General features: G+C 55.9%; 1 protein-coding gene across 2 annotated transcripts in view; it reads left to right on the top strand.

Moving 5' to 3' along the window:
* SCNN1B (sodium channel epithelial 1 subunit beta) overlaps window positions 1-17,928 on the top strand; it is a 53,636-nt gene that overhangs the window by 14,182 nt on the left and 21,526 nt on the right. Inside the window, exon 1 of one of the 2 annotated variants that reach the window (XM_066383415.1) lies at window positions 7,017-7,036. The exons of the other annotated variant lie outside the window; for it this stretch is intronic. The gene's annotated coding sequence lies outside the window, so the exon portion shown is untranslated. Of the gene's footprint in view, window positions 1-7,016; window positions 7,037-17,928 lie in introns of those variants that run through there. 2 annotated transcript variants of the gene reach the window in all.

Below are 17,928 nucleotides of genomic sequence, written 5' to 3'. Positions count from 1 at the left end.
TTGAGTTGATCAGAGATTATGAATGATTTAATTCTCTTTCTGGATCCTTCCGGGCCGGGACCGGCTGCCTCACAGGACCTCCGCGTTGGCTCAAGGAGCACCTGCCCACCGTCCTACGGGGCAGTCCCGTCTGACAGGAGGCGAGCGCGTGGGGCCCGGCCCCTGGGGCGGGGTGGGGAGGTCTGGGCAGCCGAGGGCAAGCTCCGGCCCCCCTCGCCCCGGCTGGGTGACCTTGGGCGGCCAGCTGCTCTGTGCAGGCAGCGAGGATCACACCTGCAGGACTGACCCGGGCATCAGATGCGACGGTGTGGACTCGGTGCCAGGGCAGCTCCTGGCACACGCTGGGTGCGCAACAATGGTGGCTGCTCCTGCCAGCGTCGTGATGGGTATAAATCGTGGTGATTGAGCTACGTGAGCGGCTCCTCCCATGCTCTCGCAGCCCGGCAAACGGAACGGCGCTTGTATGGGCAAAAAAGTACCTGTTTGGCACCAACTGTACTCGTACTGATATTCAACTCTTATCTAAGTGCCGACTGTGCTCTAGGCCAGCACCAGTCAATATAAATATAACACAAACTGACCCACATAAGCAAACTATGTATACATTTTCTACAGGTCACATTTTTTTTTAAAAAAAAGTGAAAAGATAAAGGAGAAATCAACTTTAATCTATTTTACGGAATCCCTATAGGCAAAATACCGTCCCTTGAACATGTCCTCAATATGAAAAGTTACTAACGAGATTTTTATTTTCTGGTCAACACATCTTTTTTAAAATTTTGACAGTTTAGAAAACAAACACCTTGACCGCCTTGACCATTTCTAAGCGTCCAGTCAGGTGGCGTTGGAGACGTTCACGTTGACACGTCACTGTCACCACCGTCCCTCGCCAGAACTCTCTGGAGCATCTTCCATCTCTGGGGGGCTGGGGCCTCTCTGAGAGGTGTTGTTGGAGCCGGGGCTCCGTGAAGATCTGGGGCCCTGGCCCGCCACGCTGCCCCTGCCTGGGCTCTGTGCCGGAGTTTCGACATGTGGACAGACAGACGCCAGACCCCACCTCCACCTGCAGAGTCGGAGGAGCTGTGTGTAAGGTCTGGACGTGCATGCACGTGTGTGCATGTGCGTGTGTGCGTGTGTGTGCGTGCGTGTATGTGTGCATGTGTGCGTGTGCGTGTGTGCGTGTGTGTGCGTGCGTGTATGTGTGCATGTGTGCGTGTGCGTGTGTGTGCATGTGCGTGCATGTGTGTGCGTGTGTGTGTGTGCGCGCGCGTGTGTGCATGTGCGTGTGCGTGTGTGTGTGCATGTGCGTGTGTGTAAGAGTTCACTGAGGGTCCCAAAGCACAGCCAGGGGAGCTGTGGTGGCCTCTGGGGAACCGCTGGCCCCGGGTCACTGCTCTACACAGCGGGAACAGCAGGCACAAAGCACCTGTGCTGACGTGGTCCCCGCTTAGTGGAGGAGCAGAGTGGGGAAGGCAGACCGACCGGGTAGGACCTGCGTACCAGGGACAGCGGCCAGGCCCCGTTGGCCCTCGGCTCCTGAGACAATGGTCAGGAGCTCAGTGTTAGTTTTTTGTTGTTGTTGTTTTTGTATTTTTCTGAAGTGAGAAGCAGGGAGGCAGTCAGACAGACTCCCGCATGCGCCTGACAGGGATCCACCCAGCACGCCCACCAGGGGGCGATGCTCTGCCCCTCCGGGGTGTGGCTCTGTTGCAACCAGAGTCATTCTAGCACCTGAGGTGGAGGCCATGGAGCCATCCTCAGCGCCCGGGCCAGCTTTGCTCCAATGGAGCCTCGGCTGCAGGAGGGGAAGAGAGAGAGAGGAAGGAGAGGGAAAAAGATGGAGAAGCAGATGGTTTGTTCTCCTGTGTGCCCTGGCCAGGAATTGAACCCGGGGTTTCCACATGTTGGGCCAACACTCTACTGCTGAGCCAACTGCCCAGGGCCTCAGGTGTTACTTTAAGTGCAGCGGGAAGCTATTGCTGGACTCGTTGCAGGAAAACGTGAGGTGTTCTGGACAAAAACTTGGGACTCTCACTCTTTGCCTAGGCCAATAATAATAATAATAATAATAATATTGGGGTCAAGGCACCGTGTATTACTGCCTTTAATCTGCTAGTGGGGGGGCTTCCAAGGCTGGTGGTGAAATAGGGGACTGTATTTCCACAGGAGGGTACGGAACTTGTTAGTTGGGGGGAAAAAGACTAGATTCACCCCCAGGCAGAAATCGGTCCTGCTTGGGGCGAGGAGTGGACGAACTGACCCTCTCTTCCCAGTCCCCGAGTTAGGAGGGGGTCTTCCAGCCCCCTCTCTCCCCGCCCCGGTCTCCCCTTCATGCTGGATGGCGCCTCTTCTCTTGGCGGCCTGTGTGTGAAGTCTACCTGGGCTGCCGTAGCCAAGTACTACCGCCGACTGGGCGGCTTCAACAGCAAAACCGTGTTTTCTCGCGGCTCTGGAGGTGGCAAGTGCAAGGTCGAGGTGCCCCCGGAGACGCTGCTTCAGCGTGCAGGGGCCACCTTCTCGTGTGTCCTCACAAGGTCTCTCCTCTGAGACGGCGTGGTTCCCCCTGTCTCTTTGGGTGTCCGAATGTCTTCTTAGAAGGAGGCCACGGTCAGATCAGATTAGAGCCCACACTACTGGCCCAGTAAGCTGAATTATTTCTATTTCTTTATATATATATATATATTTAATATATTGATTGATTTTACCTAGAAAGGAAGACAGAGAGAGAAAGAGAGAGAGAGAGAGAGAGAGAGAGAGAGGAACACTGATCCATTCCTGTGTGTGCCCTGACCGAGGATCGAACCGGCAACCTCTGTGCTTCGGATGGATGCTCGTCTCACCAATAATCCGGCTGCGGTCTTAATTGGTTTTTTAGAGACTCTGTCTTCAACTACAGCTGCATTCTGAGGTCCTGGGGGGTTGGGGCTTCAGCACACGAATTTGTGGAGGACACAATTCAACTCCCAGTGGCAGATGGATAAAAGGGAGGCCACTCTCACCCCAACACACACAGTCAGCGGTCGTGTCTGGAATGCTAAGTAAAAGACGCCTTCCCCCTGGAAGGCTTCCAGCCATAATCAACCCTCAAAACCACACCAAGGGACACCGGGTGGATGTCCACCCTGCCCCCACCTAGCCCTGAAGGCCAGACATACTTGTTGAGCACCTACTGTGTGCAGGTTCCGGGCTGTTCAAGCACCGGGAAACCTGTCCAGACCCCTCCCCACCTATAGTAGTAAGACATAAATAGCCATGATCCGAGGCAGATGGGAGCAAATAAAACCGAAGGAGTTGGTCCTCAGAAAATGCTGTGGGGCTGGGGGGTGGGGGGGTGGCAGGAAGAAGGAAAGATGACTTCCATTCACTGGGGACTGGGAAATGAAATAGGTACTCCCTCCCCTCGTTTTACAGATGGGGAAACACCAGGGCACAGAGAGGGTAATTCAGCTCCACAAGGCCACACAGCTACTAAGTGACCGCCGGGATACAGAACCCAAGCCCTTAAGCACTACTCTCTTTTAAAGGGGGGATGAGAGGAGTAAGAGGGGACCCAGGTTGGGGCCACACTGAAAGCCGTCTTGAACGCCAGCTAAGGGTTTGGTCTTTATTCTGGGGACACGGGACGCCGCCCCCATTGAAAGCTGCTGGCAGAAATGTGGCAGGTGACAGCTAGGCCTCCCGGAAGTGCAGTGCCAGACCTGGGCATTCACCGATGGAGCCGGGAGACGCCCCTGCCAGCCACCGCCCTCCCTAGAGCAGGCTTGCAGGTCAGGGTGTCATCTCAGCCGCCAGCTCCACGCTCCATCCATCCCTCAGTCCCCGACAATGATAACGACGGGCCACCGTGACTCGCCGCCCGGCTGAGAGCTGTACACGACGCGTGATCTCGTGTCAAGCCTCCCTGGAAATACAGGCCCACGGAGGGAGGCGCACTGGCAGGCCCATGTACAGGTAGAGACACCTGGAGCCCAGAGACCGTGCTGTGGTGGGTCCAAGACTCCGCCCACTGGGTCTGACGCCCAGAGCTGACGTCTGGAATCATCGCAAGATCATCTGTGTTTCCTGCTGGGACACGGAGTGGCTCTAGAGCCGGACCGAGGACACAACCGACACAGGACACGCGCCTCTGAGTTTAACCTGGTTGACCTTGTCTTTCTGAGTCTCGTCGGGGACGTGGCATTCTGTGCCCCGTGGAGCAACCGCCTCCCGCCCCCTCCCCTGCTCCCCACTCGGCTGGCACCTGCTAAGGCTGGCAGATACCTCTGCTCCAAGGTGCCTCCGCCTTAGCAGGGAGGGAAGAGAGCAAATGAAACCAGCTGCATTCTTCCCCGGGCCGCCCCACACCACCCACTCTGGGCAAGTGGCCACTTGCCCAGGGTGGGTGGGGCAGGACCGTGGGCTGGGTGCTCGCCACGGGCGCCCCCACGTTGTCTGTGCACACAAGGACGTGATGACACGGCTCCTGGCATCGGGCCCGGTGGGCGAGGTGTGTTTTTTTCCCCTTGTCACTGTGACCCGGGACACAGGATCAAGCCGGGTGCTGCTGAGTCCCCAGCAATAAGGAAGCAAACGCAGCTCCAAGGCTCCTTATGTCAACACGGGTTTGGAGGAAGACAGGAGCCGTGCAGGAAACACGCCTTCCGAAGCTGGCCCCTCCTCCGAGATCCCTCCTGGGCCCGCCCGCCCTGTCCGTCCGCAGGAGGAAAAGAGGGGTCCTCCCCAAGACGCCACTGCGGGAAGAATGGCTGAGCCGCTGGAAGACCCGCAGTGGGGTCTCCAGGTTGATTTCACGCCCCTCTCCCGGGGGCTTTTTCCCCCCCTTATATTATAAAAGGAGCAGACATGTTTAGGGAACAGTTGCAACTGCTAGACCCGAGGCGGAAGTGTAGACACCCCTGACCTGCACTTCTGTGCTAAACCCCCCTCTGCCCCACAGTGGGTGCCCAGTCCCAGACCACCCAGCCTCCTCCCCTCCTCTTTCCCTGAGGCAGTATCTGAATTCAGAGACGCCGACCTGTATTTATTTATTTTTATTGAATGTTTTGGGATGACAGTGGTTAATAAAATTATATAGGTTTTAGTTAGACTGTACAATGCTATAGAAGCCTACATGTTTTTAATATATATTTTATTTTTTTTAAACTTAAAATTTTTTGTTGGTTGGTATTTTTTGTTTTGTTTTTAATTTATTTTTTTAGAGACAGAGAGTGAGTCAGAGAGAGGGATAGACAGGGACAGATAGACAAGAACGGAGAGAGATGAGATGCATCAATCATTAGTTTTTCATTGAGCGTCGCAACACCTTAGTTGTTCACTGATTGCTTTCTCATATGTGCCTTGACCGCGGGCCTTCAGCAGACCGAGTAACCCCTTGCTGGAGACAGAGACCTTGGGTTCAAGCTGGTGGGCTTTTGCTCAAACCAGATGAGCCCGTGCTCAAGCTGGCGACCTCGGGGTCTTGAACCTGGGTCCTCTGCATCCCAGTCCGACGCTCTATCCACTGCACCACTGCCTGGTCAGGCCTAAACTTAAATTTTTAAAAAAATTTCATTTATTCATTTTAAAGAGAGGAGAGAGAGAGAGAGAGAAAAGTGAGAGGGAGGGGTAGAGAAGCAGATGGTTGCTTCTCCTGTGTGCCCTGACCGGGAATCAAACCCAGGACATCCACACACCAGGCTGATGCTCTACCACTGAGCCAACCTGCCGGGGCCTAAGCCTACCTGTTTTTTTTTTTTTAAAAGGTTCTTCTATAATTCTTACTGCCTAACAACCATTTGTCCTGACAGTCCATTTTCCAGTAGAACTGTAGTTCTCACTTTTATCAAAGTAACATTGTTTTCATAAACCTTTTCCACGTTGACTTTTAAAAAAATAATAACTTTCTCTTTTATTATTTTTTTAATCATACAAGCAATATCTCTTCCTCTGTTCCTTGTGGAAAAGTTACAAACCACAGATAAACTAAAAGTATCAATATATTCTTAAAAATCAACCACAGGGCCTTCCTCCACACAAAGATAATCAGTATAGACTTTCTGGTCAATCCCATGCAATTTTTTTTTTTTAACCTCATGCACATCAATACCTATCATTCTATATAGCTTTTTAACAGTCTTTTTTTTTTTTTTTTTTTTTTTTTACAGAGACAGAGAGTGAGTCAGAGAGAGGGACAGACAGACAGGTACGGAGAGAGATGAGAAGCATCAATCATTAGTTTTTCATTGAGCATCGCAACACCTTAGTTGTTCATTGATTGCTTTCTCATATGTGCCTTGACCGCGGGCCTTCAGCAGACTGAGTAACCCCTTGCTCGAGCCAGTGACCTTGGGTCCAAGCTGGTGAGCTTTTGCTCAAACCAGATGAGCCTGCGCTCAAGCTGGCAACCTCGGGGTCTCGAACCTGGGTCCTCCGCCTCCCAGTCCGATGCTCTATCCACTACACCACCACCTGGTCAGGCTATATAGCTTTTTAAAAAAACAAATAAAATGAACCATCCCCCTTCGGGGCTCCCAGCGCCTCCTCTTGGGCCGGCATCGGACCCGGTTGCACCCTGTGCTCTGGTGAACATTAACGTAGCACCTGAGACTATAAGCAGAGGAGAAAGGCAGTGAGTGTTTCATCATCATCAGGTGTGGTCGCCTTTCCACCCGGCCAGGCGGACAAGGAAGTGACATACCAGGAGCGCTCTGGCCACGTGACAAGACCGCCTCTCCAAGGCTCGGCCTGTTGGCCCCAGGCCAGAGAGCTGCTCGTGACTGCTCTCCGAAGCCCTCCTGAAACAGAAAGTGTGTTTCTGGCAGCTGTGGCCACATCTGGTGTCCTGGAGACAGGGTCACCGGGCTGGGTCGGCAAGACAGGTGTCCCACGGGAACTGCTGGGTGGAGGCTGATGTCACCCTTGACCGGCGGTAGACGAGCCAACAGAACAGGTTTTGTGAGAGCTCTGGCCTTTGCCCGGGCGGCCAGCGAGGGGCCCGAGGGGTCCACAGAGCAGGCTGTCCTTGAGTCGCAAGTGGCCAGGTGTTGTATCTCATCCGGTGAGTTGCAGAGACAACGGCGGACCTGGGCTGAGTCTGCCTCTTCCGTGCGGGGCGCGTGGAGATGGTGTTTGGATGGCCCTCGACACATCTCTCATGTCCCCTGGTAACTGTTTGTGTTGCATTAGGAAACATCTCTAATTAGCGACCTCAAACCTGTGATTTTGTGGATGTCGCGGCTTTGGACGAAACTCAAGGAGGTGTTTAAGTAAAAAACAACAGTGAGTCAGTTTTTTAAAGAAAGATATGGAGACTGTGACTGGTACCCGGTTGCAGCCCAGAACGAGAGAGAGAGGGCAGCACTCCGGGTCTGTCCTTGGGTGTCAAGAGGCCCCTGGCCGGGGAGCTCCGTGGATAAAGCCTCGTCCCAGCCCTCCAAGGTCGCAGGTTCGACCCCCGGTCAGGGCACCTATGAGCAACAACCAATGAGTGAGTGCACAACTAGATGGAACAACTCAGCGGGACAAGGAGTTGATGTTTCTCTCTCTCTCTCTTCCCCTTCACCTCCTCCCCTCCGTCTCGGCTTTACTCTCTCGCTCTCAAGTCAATGGAAAAAATTAAAAAAAAAAAAAAAGTTGGTGCTAGCGAGCTGGCCACTATCAAAGCCAGCTGGTCACCACCGGCTGCCCCTGTCTTCAGAGCAGCCCCCGGGGCAGTGTGCGCGGGACCACGGGTCCAGCAGCTGCTGCAGACGGGCAGTCGGCAGGCGTGTGTGATCTGAGCTCCGGCCGCCGGGGGGCTGGGCAGGTCCAGGCACTTGGGAAAGGAAGTCCTGTCCCGCAACGTGGTCCCACCACGTTGTCTCTGAACTGTGGGCCCCGCGCACCAGCCCTGGAATGTTTCTTTTATTCCTTTAATTTTTTAAATACTTTTATTTATTCATTTTAGATAGAGGAGATAGAGAGAGAGAGAAGGGGGAGGAGCAGGAAGAAGCATCAACTCCCATAGGTGCCTTGACCAGGCAAGTCCGGGGTTTTGAACCGGTGACCTCTCAGCGTTCCAGGTTGACACTTTATCCATGGCACCGCCAACAGGTCAGGCTTGCACGTTTATTTTTTGAAGGGAGATTTCTAAATAGGTCTGTGTATCTGAGAGATTTTTTTTTTTTTTAGATTTTATTTATTCATTTTAGAGAGAGAGAGACAGAGAGAGAAGGGAGGGAAAAGCAGAAAGGATCAACTCCCATATGTGCCTTGACCAGGGAAGCCCAGGGTTTTGAACCAGCAACCTCAGTGTTCCAGGTCGATGCTTTTACCCACTGCGCCACCACAGGTCAGGCAAAGAAGTTATCCCCCAAATCTGAGAGATTTTTTTTTTTTTTTAGATTTTATTTATTCGGTCTGTGTATCTGAGATTGTCTTTTAGACTCTAGACAACCATGTTCGGGTCTAGAAGGGGTCCCAGGGCCCTCCCGCCATTGTGGACGATCCTCTTTCGTTGTGTGGCAGTCTTTTAAAAAAATAAATAAATAAAATCCTTCTAAGCTCTTGACCGTCAGCCCTCAGCGGGAGCTAGTAAAAGGGACTCTCGGGAAGTGAGTGTTGGATCGTCACCAGGAAGGGGGGAGGTCCCAGGTCTGTCACCCTCAGGATGTACCCAAGTTCAGAAAAAGTGCAGACAGAGGTCCTCACCCTTGTGGCCAGTTTCTTCTGTGATCAGATCTTTATAACAGTCACTGTCAAAAATAAATGAGTTCCCACGTCTTTTGCCTGTCACCACCTGTGAGCCGAGTGGCACTTCTCTGGTTGGCAATGGTGTCAACGCCGCGGTGATCCACCCGCGGCCACGCTGTCCACGCCGCCGTGATCCACCCGCGGCCACGCTGTCAGTGCCGCGGTGATCCACCCGCGGCCACGCTGTCCACGCCGCCGTGATCCACCCGCGGCCACGCTGTCCACGCCGCCGTGATCCACCCGCGGCCACGCTGTCCACGCCGCGGTGATCCACCCGCGGCCACGCTGTCCACGCCGCCGTGATCCACCCGCGGCCACGCTGTCAGTGCCGCCGTGATCCACCCGCGGCCACGCTGTCCACGCCGCCGTGTCCCACCTGCACTTGGAAGACTGTGTTGCTGCTCTGGTCACTTGCGTGAGCTCTTGAACAACAGAAGCTAGTAAGAGCCAGTACACATACAGTGCTGTGAATCGGGCACCACTTGTAGCATGAACTTTAGAAAACGCTGGCATAGGTAGGCGTCCTATTGTCCCCAGTCCTCGGATGAGAAAACGGAGGCACAGAGACACCGTGCAGCTTGCCCCTGGCACAACCCTCCGCGAGGTGTGGCCAGAGGTCCCCACCAGCAGCAGCTGGGCGCACTTGCCTGGCATCCTCAGTCACCTTCCAGCCAGCACCAGCCAGCCTGGCACAGCGGGGGCCGCTCGCGGCTGGCAGCCAGCAGGGTGGAGCCTGGCTCAGGGTCGGGGTGAAGACGGAGGCAGGCCCCGCCCCGTGCGCTTGGCCCGTGCTGGCTCCTGTCGCGGCCACCACGCTGCTCCGACCTGAGCCCTCCTTGGCCCGTGCTGGCTCCTGTCGCGGCCACCACGCTGCTCCGTCCTGAGCCCTCCTTGGCCATGCTCAGTGCCTGCAGATCGGGCCTGACGGGCCCCCTTCCTCTCTCAACACCCCAGGGGACAAAGCTCCTGCCGTCACGGGCCTCTTTGGGAAAGGTGGTTTCATTTTGCCGGGAGACAAAGAAAGGGTTCAGGTGGCTGAGTCCTGACCAGATATCCTGGAAGTTTTTTGTTGTTGTCTTTGTAATTTTTTTTTTTGTATTTTTCTGAAGTGAGAAGCAGGGAGGCAGACAGATTCCCGCACGCACCCAACTGGGATCCACCCGGCATGCCCACCAGGGGGCGATGCTCTGCCCATCTGGGGTGTTGCTCTGTTGCAACCAGAGCCATTCTAGCACCTGAGGCAGAGGCCAGGGAGCCATCCCCAGCGCCCGGGCCATCTTTGCTCCAATGCAGCCTCGGCTGTGGGAGGGGAAGAGAGAGACAGAGAGGAAGGAGAGGGGGAGGGGTGGAGAAGCAGATGGGTGCTTCTCCTGTGTGCCCTGGCCGGGAATCGAACCTGGGACTTCCACATGCTGGGCCGACGCTCTACCACTGAGCCAACCGGCCAGGGCCTATCCTGGGGTTTTAAAGAAGGTACAGGGAGGAGAGTGCACGGCGTGGGGTCCTCTGCCCCCAGCTTGATGCAGCCGGCCTTCCTTCGAGAGGGAGCCCTCTCCACTCCACCCCCAGGAGGCAGGGGTCTGTATTCCAGGTCTGGGCGCTGCTTTGCCACCTGCGTCCTGTGGCTGGCACCAGCCATGCGGGGGCGGGGACGAATCTGCACCAGCACAAGGTGTGGGTTAGGGAAAGGGCTTCATAGGAATGCCGCAGGCTACGGCCGGCAGCCAGATGGAGTGCTCCAGTCTCCCAGGCTCTTTAGGGGCCCGGACCCCTGCCGTGGTGGTCAGGCCTCCCGTCCAGGCAGGGCAGCGACCCTCAGCTCCCTGGGTCTCCCTCCACAGGGGACAAGTCTAGTCCGTAGCCGGCCGACTTGGCTGCTGGTACCAGGCAGGCTGGGTTCAGGTAGAGCTGTTTACAGGAGTTGTCTGGAAAAGCCAGCTGCCAGCCACTGGGGACTCTGGGGACCACTGGAGACCTTGGGGACCGTGGGATTTCCTCACCAGAGAAGGAGTCGGTCCCACAGAGAGCAGAGCCTGGGCCCCACATCTCCTGCTGGCCGTTCTCCGTGAATGACAGTCCCCTCACAATTCAGAGTGAGGACGCAGGGCCATGTGGAGTGATTCTGCTCCTTGCATAAAATCATACTGACCGTAGCAGCAGCGGCAGCGGCGACCGTGGGCCCAGCCTCCCTCCGTGCCGGCGCTGTGCAGAGGGCTCCCCGGCCTGATCTCCTTCGAGCCTGGCAACAGCCCAGGAGGCACGGTTACTGTTGTCCCCATTGGACAGATGAACTCCAAAAGGCTAACCTGTTATTGTGGTGGGTTGAGCCCCCCCTGAGGGGACAGCAGAGCCAGACCCTGACGAGGACCTGACTCCCACGCCCCACCCTGTCGGCCCGCGATGAGAGTGGAAGTCATTTCTGGGTCCTTCACGTGAGGCGTTTGGGGGCTTGTCCAGGGCCGTGGGACGCGCCCCTCTGTGCTGTGGACAGGACTCCCTCACGGCTCTTTGAGGGTCTCCCCGCCCCTAGGGTGAGAGGGTGACCCCATCCTCACCTCACCACTGAGGGAGCCGGTGGGACTCCCTATCAACGTGCCCCACCTCGTGCCCAGACACCACCCTAAAACGGGGGACAGTGGTCCCACAGGACCCCTCCACCCCCTCCACGGGGTGCAGGCGTGTGGTCACCGCCGAGACACCACAGAGACAGAGGAGAGTGGCCCATCGGTGACCCTGCCACAGACTCAGCAGGGACGTCAGGAACTTGGCCGTACATTCTTATAGCATTTCAGAGCTGGAATGAGCGTGGAAACACTTCTGGACCAGTGCCTGCCGGCCGACCGACCGACCGCTCCCTTCGTGGCCCACAGAGAACGGGTGTGCTCCTGTCACGGGCCGCGGTCAAGGAACCAGGCGGCTGGGGCAGATGGCGCTGGGGGGTGGGGGAGCGCTCGGACCGCCCCCCACCGGCCTGGCCAGCCCGCTCACGCCCAGGCCCAGGGTGTTAACACCGCCGCTCACCTGCGGCTCCTATCGGAACCGCTCCCCCCAACCCCCAGCCAGCCTAAAACACAGCTGCTCCGCCTCGCTTCCCGCCCGCAGGTGTGGCGATGCTGTGTGCACCCCAAACACCCCACAGCAGCCTTCTCGTTCCGGGAGGCGAGGATGTCTGTAGGTGGAAGGTCTTACCGTGCCGCGGTCACCTCAGCCCCTGCTCACTGGGCGCGTGCGGGCACCCAGCTCACCTGCGGGCACCCAGCTCACCTGCGGGCACCCAGCTCACGTGCGGGCACCCAGCTCACCTGCGGGCACCCAGCTCACCTGCGGGCACCCAGCTCACGTGCGGGCACCCAGCTCACGTGCGGGCACCCAGCTCACGTGCGGGCACCCAGCTCACCTGCGGGCACCCAGCTCACGTGAGGGCACCCAGCTCACCTGCGGGCACCCAGCTCACGTGCGGGCACCCAGCTCACCTGCGGGCACCCAGCTCACGTGCGGGCACCCAGCTCACGTGCGGGCACCCAGCTCACGTGCGGGCACCCAGCTCACCTGTGGGCACCCAGCTCACGTGCGGGCACCCAGCTCACCTGCGGGCACCCAGCTCACGTGCGGGCACCCAGCTCACCTGCGGGCACCCAGCTCACGTGCGGGCACCCAGCTCACCTGCGGGCACCCAGCTCACCTGCGGGCACCCAGCTCACGTGCGCACGCCCATGAGACGTGGAGGTGCTGGGTCCCGGCCGTCCCGTTCCAGATGCGGTGGAGACGGCCAGTCGCTCCCCACAGGACGGCGCGGCTCACACCCCAGTCGCTCCCCACAGGACTGCGCGTCTCACACCCCATCCGCTCCCCACAGGACTGCGGCTCACACCCCAATCGCTCCCCACAGGACTGCGGCTCACACCCCAATCGCTCCCCACAGGACTGCGCGGCTCACACCCCGTCCGCTCCCCACAGGACTGTGCGGCTCACACCCCGTCCGCTCCCCACAGGACTGCGCGGCTCACACCCCAGTCGCTCCCCACAGGACTGCGCGGCTCACACCCCAGTCGCTCCCCACAGGACTGTGCGGCTCACACCCCATCCGCTCCCCACAGGACTGCGCGGCTCACACCCCAGTCGCTCCCCACAGGACTGCGCGGCTCACACCCCAGTCGCTCCCCACAGGACTGCGCGGCTCACACCCCAGTCGCTCCCCACAGGACTGCGCGGCTCACACCCCAGTCGCTCCCCACAGGACTGCGCGGCTCACACCCCAGTCGCTCCCCACAGGACGGCGGCGGCTCACACCCCAGTCGCTCCCCACAGGACTGCGCGGCTCACACCCCAGTCGCTCCCCACAGGACTGCGCGGCTCACACCCCAATCGCTCCCCACAGGACTGCGCGGCTCACACCCCGTCCGCTCCCCACAGGACTGCGCGGCTCACACCCCATTCGCTCCCCACAGGACGGCGGCGGCTCACACCCCAGTCGCTCCCCACAGGACTGCGCGGCTCACACCCCGTCCGCTCCCCACAGGACTGCGCGGCTCACACCCCAGTCGCTCCCCACAGGACTGCGCGGCTCACACCCCAGTCGCTCCCCACAGGACTGCGCGGCTCACACCCCATCCACGTGGGAGCTGGGTTTTCCCTCAACGCTTGGCCAATACCTGGTATTTCAAAATATTTTAACCCTTTGGGTTGTGAGTTTTTTCCCAAAAAAAACTAAATTCGTTCCAGTTACACTTTTATTAACTTAAAATCATGTTTGTTTGATAACCCATTTATGGAAACAAGAGGAACATACATTTGCCTTTTTTTTTTAATGTTGCCTGACCCATGTACCACCGTCCTCTGGACGGCCAGGAGGCACGAGGACGTCCGTGAACGTTCATACTAACAAAGGGTTCATCTTTGTGAATCTAATGGCTGCCACACAGAATTTTAAAACATAACTCCAATCAGCATCAATTAAAAATTGCTTTAAAAAATTTTATTTACTTTCTGGCTCCTGTGGGCATGTCGGCGACAGAGAGCCAGGGGTGCATTTCTTAACTGTCCGCCGACTGTGCATGCTCGGCTCTTAGAGCGAGCTGAGCATACAACTGGGGCTTACTAGTTACTAAGTGAACAGAGTAGACATTTATATGTGTTCACTGATGTTATGCCAATAAGTGGGATTTTAAAAAACGTCGATACGGTTCAAAATACAAAAGGTACAAGAGGAGTAATCAGGATTTTGTGTGTGTATGTTATTTTTCTGAAGTGAGAACTGAGGAGACAGACTCCCGCATGCGCCCGACCGGGATCCACCTGGCATGTCCACCAGGGGGTGATGCTCTGCCCATCTGGGGTGTTGCTCCGTTGCAACTGGAGCCATTCTAGCACCTGAGGCAGAGGCCACAGAGCCATCCTCAGTGCCCGGGCCAACTTTGCTCCAGTGGAGCCTTGGCTGCGGGAGGGGAAGAGAGACAGAGAGGAAGGAGAGGGGGAGGGGTGGAGAAGCAGATGGGCGCTTCTCCTGTGTGCCCTGACCGGGAATTGAACCCGGGACTTCCACACACCAGGCCGGCGCTCTACAGGAGTAATCTCCTTCCCTGCCTGTCCTCCACCCCCAGTTACCTAGTTTCGTTTCTCGAAGGCCGCGCCTGTGACCACTTCCTGGTGTCGCCCCCTGAGAGGTCACTATCTCTACACTTTCTTTTCTTCACCCAAATGCACGCAGGCTCTACATACTGACCAGCCCTTTCTTGTCGTCCACTGAACTTCAGGCCTGGGCAGAATCCTCCTTCTCCGATCATCTCCGATAAGACTGTGCGCACCCTCTCCGGAGCGCTGGGGGCGGAGCGCTGGGGGCGGAGCGCTGGGGGCGGAGCGCTGGGGGCGGGGGGCTGGGGGCAGGTTGGGGGCTGGGGGTGGGGAGTCTCCTTACGGCCCCCCTGAGCCACATGGCGCTTGACTTTTTGGGAGGCCCTGCGGCTGCTGGTGAGCTCAGCCCCAGGTGAGCGAGGGGCACACCAGGGAGGAGGCCGGTCCCTTGCCGACTTCCCTGACACCCGCCGCCAGAGCAGGTGTGAGAGATCAGGTGTCTCATCTCGGTGCAGAGGTGGCTGGAAGATGGGTGGCCTGGTTTCTATCCCCAGACCTCCTACCTCTGACCCACAGCCACAGCAGGTTAGTCCTGCCCACTGCAGTCACCGCTCTGGGAAGTGGGCATACTTGTGCCCACCCCCACGGACTGGAAAGGGGGGGTAGCAGGAAGACGTGAGAGGAAACACTTGGGGGAGATCGCAGGCTTTGGACCGGCGCACGCTGCAGCCAGGTAGAAAGTAATTAACAGAATGTCTAAAGGGTGGCAGGTGCGACCACTTTAAGCGGTCCACAGAGAAACCCTTTCTAAAATAGTGAAATCAGCCTGACCAGCCAGTGGTGCAGTGGATAGAGCATAGGTCTAGGATGCTGATGGACCCAGGTTCGAAACCCTGAGGTTGCTGGCTTGAGCGTGGGCTCAGCAGCTGGAGTGTGGGGTCACTGGCTTGAGCATGGGATCATAGACATGACCCCATGGTCACTGGCTCGAAGAAGGGGTCACTCGCTCTGCTGGTAACCCCCTGGTCAAGGCACATATGAGAAAGCAATCAATGAACAACTAAGGAGCCACAACAAAGAATTGATGCTTCCCATCTCTCATCCTTCCTGTCTGTCTGTCTTGCTAAAAAAAAAAAAAAATTTAAAACGTGAAATTCTTTTCATGTGTATTAGAGAAAGTATGGCTTAGGATATCAAATGTATTTCACAGGCATATTTTTCCTTAGTGTATGTAGTATTACTTAGGACCAGGCTGCAAAATTTTAAGCTAAAAAATGAGTCAAGTTGATATTCTAGGCAAAAATTGTGGAGGTGGTGTGCAAGTGACTGCTGTTTGGGACACACTGAATTAGTGGGTATTTGTGAGGGAAACAGCAAAATCAAACTTACAGAGGCCGCTATGGAAACCCATTTGAAAGGTTTCTTTTTACCTAAAGCACATACGCAGGGCACAGTCAATCAGGTGTCAACCAACTCGTTCTATAAAGGGCCACCTCGTTCATCATTTCGGCTTAGCAGGCCACCTTTCGTCTTTGTCACGCCATCTTCTTTTTTTGTTTTTATAACCTTGAAAAACCTCAACACCCTTGTCAGCTCCATGGCTGTACAGAGACGGGCCTGGGCCTAGGTGTCGAGGTGGAATAGGCAGGCGTTTTACCGTAAATGAAGCAGTTACGGAACAAAGGAGCTGCTGGTGCCCCAAACACAGTCAGACCACGGGAGTGACACCTGTTTATTCAAGACACTTGTTTCCTGATAACATTCCTGTTTTCCTTAGTCCCCTTTTTCAGTATTTTTATGACCTCACAGATTGTGTGTTTAATGTTTCAATTCATTGCCGTGTATCTTTTTTTTTTTTTTTTAAGATGCTCCAATTGTCCCTCCTTTCCCAGTAGGAAGCACTTCAAGGAGTCCTTTGGAGTGAGCCCAGGAGACTTGGGGCGCCTGCCGTTGCTTTCTGCTGTGATAAGCTACCCCAGTTTCATCTGGTGCACTTCCTGCACCAGAGGTGGACTGAGCCATTTTTCTAAGAAGCCCTGGTTTCTTTCGGTCAGGAATGGTGTTTATAGGGACCAAAATCTGGGTGCCTACAATGCACGGGTTTGTGCCTTGACTGGATTGGGGGTGGGGGGCTCCAGCTGAGCCAGTCACCCCTTGCTCAAGCCGGCGACCTTGGCGTTTCGAATCTGGGTCCTCCGCATCCCAGTCCGACGCTCTATCCACTGCGCCATCGCCTGGTCAGGTGACTTCTGCACTTTCGATGGATGAGTTCTGTGATATGTGAATTATATCTCAATAAAGCTGTTATTTTTAAAAGGGAATTTTAAAAAAAATACTAGGCTAAGGACAAAAAACAACAACTTGTTGCAAACCCGGTGCAGTTCCTGGGTCGTCCGTGTGCAGCCTCCCCTTCAGAAGGCTGACCTTATGAATGACATTTATGTGTCTGTGGTCAAAATCATTAGTGACACCCACCGGGTTCCCAACTCCCCTTCCTCCCGGAGGCTGAGTCCCATCTCAGGGAAGGTCCCTCTCTGAATGTGAGGGGACGTTTTCTCCGGGGAAACAGACACGGGTGCACGCCACATCTGTCACTCTTGAACTTGCGGCCAGAAACATCTGCCCCGCGTGGGGGACCAAGATGTCAGCTTGCACCTGTGACTCTCCGGAGCGTGACAAGGTCCACTCTCCCTGCGTCCACGTTCGGGACGCCGTCTCCCACAACCTGGCTCGCTTGGGTTGGTTTCAGCTGTAAGCAGCTTTAAACCTTTCTGCACAAGCTGTGTGTACATTCCAAACACAGACCATCCATCGCCTTGGGGATAAAATCTGACAGAGCATTGTTTGTAGCATTTCTGGATTCTGATTGGACTCATCTCCTGAGGGGCCGAACAGTCGTTAGGAAATAAGACAGTGTGGAGTGGACTTTCATGCGCCTGTCCTCGACACCACCCTGGTTTTTCCTGCTCTCCTATTGCGTACTGAACAGTTTTCTGTTTCTTTCTTTTTGTTTCTACATAAATGTACTTAAGAACCCGAGTAAAAGCCAGTAGCTCCTCTTAACGGTAAACAGAAGATCAGCACTTAACAATAAACCCAGGGGAAACAGAGTGTTGTTAATTCAAAGTGGATACTGTTGCCCGACAAGGCTCTGCGCCTGAGGTCTCATTGTTCAACTGGAAGATTAGAGAGGGGGGTTAAATGGTGTTAAAGACCTGCTTGTTCCCAGCTGAGAGGTTCTCCCTGATGGGAAACGGAGTGATCACACGAGAGAAGCCCTTTCTCCGCATCTTCGGCTCCGATTTATCAGAGCTTAATGTGCGAGTCCAGGTCTCGGGGGTTCCATACCCAACGGTTCTTTATGACAGTTTCTGTGGATCATCACGATAACAATGAAACAACCTCAGAAGCACCCGGCAGTGCCTGGGTCACGGTGAACATGTCGTGCTTTGACGTGGCTCTTGCAGTTGTTACTATTATAGTCATTGTTGCTTTATTATTCCAGAGCAGGGAGTGGGCCCTCTGGGGAAAGGCGGGGGGCGGGGGGCTGGGTTAATCTGGCCGGGCGCTTACTCAGAGAGCTTCCTTTCCATCAGAGAGCAGAGGGCGGGGAAGCGGGGAGCCTTTAACAAATGGACTAGCGAGGTG

Source organism: Saccopteryx leptura, chromosome 4, assembly GCF_036850995.1.
Source record: "Saccopteryx leptura isolate mSacLep1 chromosome 4, mSacLep1_pri_phased_curated, whole genome shotgun sequence".
NCBI classification, from domain to species: domain Eukaryota; kingdom Metazoa; phylum Chordata; class Mammalia; order Chiroptera; family Emballonuridae; genus Saccopteryx; species Saccopteryx leptura.
Note: the sequence above shows the minus strand (reverse complement) of the source record. Positions and strands in the feature narration are given on the sequence as shown.